Below are 4,971 nucleotides of genomic sequence, written 5' to 3'. Positions count from 1 at the left end.
AGAAAAGAAGAAAAGATGGTGAGCCAGTTTTGCTATAAAAAGAATTTCTTGGAAATTAAAAAACAATGGTAAAAATGTAATAATATTGCTGACAGAAATGATTTTAATTTCTTTATCTAGAAAAAGCTATTTAAACTCTATTTGTTTTTAGATAAAATTTTCTATTTTAGTGGGGCATAAAATATTGGAAATACTTTTCTCATTTGTAAAGATGGTGATTAGAATAGTTGAATTTTTCTGTAATACCATAATTTATTTTCCCAAATAGCATACGTTAAGTTTAGATTTTGAGTACCTTGAAAATTTACCAGCAATGTTTTCATTCTCTCATTGAACCCTATGTATTAAGAAATACTCATGTCTGTAGGCAGAATGATTTCAAGTCAACTCACAAATAAGGAGATTGAATTTTATTGCCAATGGATAAATTATCACTGGACTGTGTATAAAGCAACAAATGTGCAGTATTCAGAGTGAATTTTGTTCTGGTTTTTTTTTAGTCCTTAAATAAATAAACTTTAAAAAAATTCAAGAAACATAATTGTAACAGTGAACACTTCAAAACTGCAGTGATGCTCTCTCTAAAACCTAGCAAGGAAATAATCCTTAGTTGAACTTGATGTTACATGAGAACTCTTCTTTTTTTCCCCCAGCCTGGCATTTACACAGACTCACCTCTTTACCAAGTTCTGAAGGAGAAATGTTTTATGCATCCTTTTTTATCAGATAAAAGTTCAGCAACAGTTTCCATAATACATTCCAGTGTGATAAGGTAAGCAGAGGACAGATGGGAGAGCTCACTTTTGCTGTGAATTTCCACTTCTTCTAAGGTCTTTCTTCAATATTACTAGGAAGCATGGCCAGAAGATCAAAGAAGGCATAGCATGCCACTGTCAGCTGCTCAGTGGGCCTTGGTTTTCTCATCTTGAGCTCTCTAGTGGCCATTTGCCATGCTCTTTTGAGTGTCCAGTTTTCTCAGTTCATCAGAATTTCTTATCTCATGAATCTCATCTTCCCAAACAAAAAGCCAAAAACTCTTTTTTGAGCTTCCCTTGCATCCAAGGTGCAGCAGGTATGTCACTTAGTTCTTCACCAATCAAACCCACCAGCAGGAGGTTTCTATATGGATGTGAGTGATATGTGTTGTAGTTAGGAGCCTTGGAGTCAGCTCCGACTCATAGTGACCCCATGTATAACAGAACAAAATATTGCCCGGTCCTGCATCATCCTCACAATCTTTGCTGGGCTTGAGCTCATTGTTGTAGCCACTGTCAATTAATCTCTTTGAGGGTCTTCCCCTTTTTTGCTGGCCCTCTACTTTACCAAGCATGATATCCTTCTCCAAGGAGTGGTTCCCTCTGACAACATGAACAAAGTACATGAGAAGAAGTCTGGCCATTCTCATTTCCAAGGAGCACTCCAGCTGTACTTCTTCCAAGACAGATTTGTTCATTCTTTTGGCAGTCCATGGTATTTTCAGTATTCCTTGCCAACATAACATTTCAAATGCATTATTTCTTCTTTTTCCCTGTCCAGCTTTCACATGCATCTCTCTCTCACACTACCATCAAGTCGAATCCAACTCATAGTAACCCCTCCTTGGGTTTCCAAGGCAGTATCACTACAGAAGTAGATTGCCCAACCTTCCTTCTGAGGAGTGACTGGAGGGTATGAATCGCCAGACTTCTGGTTAGCAGTCAATTGCCTGAGACAATATGCCATGAGAGCTCCCACACATGCATATGATGCTATTGAAATATCATGGCTTGGATCAGACATACCTTAGTTTTCAAAATTACGTCTTTGTTCTTTAACACTTAAAGAAGTCTTTTGCAACTGATTTACCCAGTGCAATATATAGTCTGATTTCTTGACTGCTGCTTCCATGGATGTTGATTGTGGATCCAAGTAAAATGAAATCCTTGACAACTTCAATCTTTTCTCCATTATTCATGTTGTTTTTATTGGTACAGCTGTAAGGATTTTTTTTTTCTTTACATTGAGGTGTAATCCATACTGAAGACTGTAGTCTTTGATTTTCGTCAATAAATGCTTCAATTCTTTACATTCAGCAAACAAGGTTGTGTCATCTTCATATTGCAGGTTGTTAGTGAATCTTTCTCCAAACCTCATTCTTCATTCTTCTTCATATATTCCAGCTTCTTGAATTATTTGCTCAGCATGCAGATTGAATAAGTATAGTAAAAGGATTCAACCCAGACACACACCTTTCCTGATTTCCAACTACGCAGTATCCCCTTGTTCTGTTTGAACAACTGCTTCATGGTCTATGTACAGGCACGTAAGGAGCACAATTAAATGTTCTAGAATTCCCATTCTTCACAATGCTATCAATAATTTGCTATGATCCACAGAGTTGAATGCCTTTTCATAGTCAATAAAACACAGGTAAACATTTTTCTGGTATTCTTTGCTTTCAGCCAAATTCCATCTGACATCAGCAATGATATCCCCCATTCCACGTCCTCTTCTGAATTTGGCTTGAATCAAACCTACCAGCATGCAATTTCAATATGGATGTCAGTGATATGTAGAAGGTGCCACATAGAATGGAATCTGGCTAGGCTGGCAGGATAATTCTGCTTCCAAAGGCTGTAATTGGCTGAAAATGCAGAAGTGGTATTTCATACCTGTGGGTCATGACAAGTGATTTGGGGTCTATGCACAGTGGCAGTGGTGATAGTTTCTTCACCAGAATCTGGCTGGGTAAATTGGATACAATCTCCAAATTTCATTCTCTGGCTACCCTAGAGAACCTATGGAATACCTAATATCCTTTAGTGATTCATTTTCCCCTTAATACTACCTAGAATATGTTCTGTTATTTGCAAATAAGAATCTAACTCATATGGAGTCCTCGCAGTGATTATTACTTATTGTTTGTTTAACTTTAAGCAAGTAATTTGGTTATTCTGAGTTTCCGTTTCCTCATCTATAAAAATGGAGGAAATGATAACTCAGCTGGCAGCTGTGACGATTAAATGTTGTAATGGTAGAAAAATACTTAGGGTGATGCCTGATCCATGGGAGGAAGTAAAACAAACAAAATAAAACAATCATTTTCTTAAGCTCTGGGTTCTACGTTTCTATGGTATAACTTTTGGGAGCTCACTGCCTGGGAAGGTGCTTGAGAGTTGATTATAAGAACCAGAAACTCTTAGAAATCCCCTGGCAGCCTTGCAATTATGTGACTATATGAGCCAGGTTACACCCTGATGGAAAAAAGTCAGTCATTATTGCACACTCAAAGGGCAAAAATTTATAAAGAGGATACATTCTATACCATGTTAATTGTGGTGGAATTATTTGGATAAGGATATAGTGAGAATGAGGAGCTCTGGTAGTGTAGTGCCTAAGGCACTTGACAGATAACCAAAAGGCTGGCAGTTCAAACCCACCAGCCACTCCTCAGGAAGAAGGTTTGGCAATCTACTTCCGTACTGACACTGCCTCGGAAACCCAAGGAGGGGTCTCTATGAGTTGGATCCAACTTGATGGCACATAACAACAACAACAATAGTGAGAATGATTTCTGAACCTGAAGAATATAATCAAAGTCACTGAATTAATTATACATGTAGAAATAGTTTAATGATCATATGTTTTGTTGTTTATATTTTCACTATAATAAAAAAAATGAATACAAACTTATTCTATCTTGCCTTTATCATAAAGGTTTATTGGGCCCTTTTATAAATAAATAAATCTAAGATACATTGTGGGATCTCTTATCTTATTTTTCCTTTATTTTGAAACATTTTACTATTTCATCATCCTAGGAATTATTTATCAATGATTTCCAACTAAGATTTTAAAAGACTAAAATAAAACGAAAGCAAAACAAAAAATGGTGGAATCACCTGGAAGTATGATAACTAATTCACTGCCGTAGAGCAAATTCCAACTTATAGTGACCCCTCCTTGGGTTTCTGAGGTGGTATCTCTAAGGAAGTAAATTGCTCAGTCTTCCTTCTGAGGAGTGGCTGGTGGATTTGAACTGCCAGCCTTCTGGTTAGCAGTCAAATGCCTTAGACACTATGCCACTAGAGCTCCAGAAGTATGATACAAGAGTGAAATAATCATCCTTCAGTCTCTTATTGGACTGCCAAAAATATTGCATCATCTTTCAAGAAGGCATAAGTGAGGAGGCACCATTTTGTAGTCTAATTTTAGCTTTCATTGAACCCAGTTGAGAATATGGATTTTCTCTTTCACCATCCATAATGCTCAAAGAAGGAAGCTGGCGGTTCAAACCCACCAGCCACTCCTCAGAAGGAAGGTTGGGCAATCTACTTCCGTAATGATACTGCCTTGGAAATCCAAGGAGGGGTTGCTATGAGTAGAGTTCGACTCAACTGCACATAACAACAATGCTCAAAGAGAAGAAAACTGACAGAGGAAGACATTTCACAGTTCATCAACAATTCAGAAGATGAATGTAAAGAGTAGTGGCACTCTAGTATAGAAATGTCCAATATGGCAGTCACTTACTTTATGTGGCTATTGAATACTTGAATGTGGTTAGTTTAAACTGAGATATTTGTAAGTGTAAAGTATAGAATTCAAAGACTTAGCACAATAACCAGGAATATATATTGTTTTTATGTTGAAATAATATTTTGAATACATTTTATCTGTTTATATTAATATTTAATGTAGCTACTAGATAATTTTAAATTATACATCTTTAAAATTATACATTATGCAGTATATTTCTGTTGGACAGCACTACTCTAGACTGTAAGGAGCTCTGTTGGCATAGTGCCTAAGGTATTTGACTGCTAACCAGAATGTTGGCAGTTCAAACCCACCAGCCACTCTGCAGAAGGAAGACTGGGCAATCTACTTCTGTAGAGAATTACCACCTTGAAAACCCAAAGGAGGTTGCTAAGAGTCAGAATCAACTCAATGGTACTGAGTTTGATTTTGGTTTGGTACTCTAGACTTTAA

The sequence above is a fragment of the Orycteropus afer genome, unplaced genomic scaffold (assembly GCF_000298275.1).
Source record: "Orycteropus afer afer isolate SDZICR_OR568_19922 unplaced genomic scaffold, OryAfe1.0 scaffold00185, whole genome shotgun sequence".
Classification (NCBI taxonomy): Eukaryota; Metazoa; Chordata; class Mammalia; order Tubulidentata; family Orycteropodidae; genus Orycteropus; species Orycteropus afer.
The sequence above is the reverse complement of the archived record's forward strand: the minus strand, read 5'-3'. Positions refer to the sequence as shown.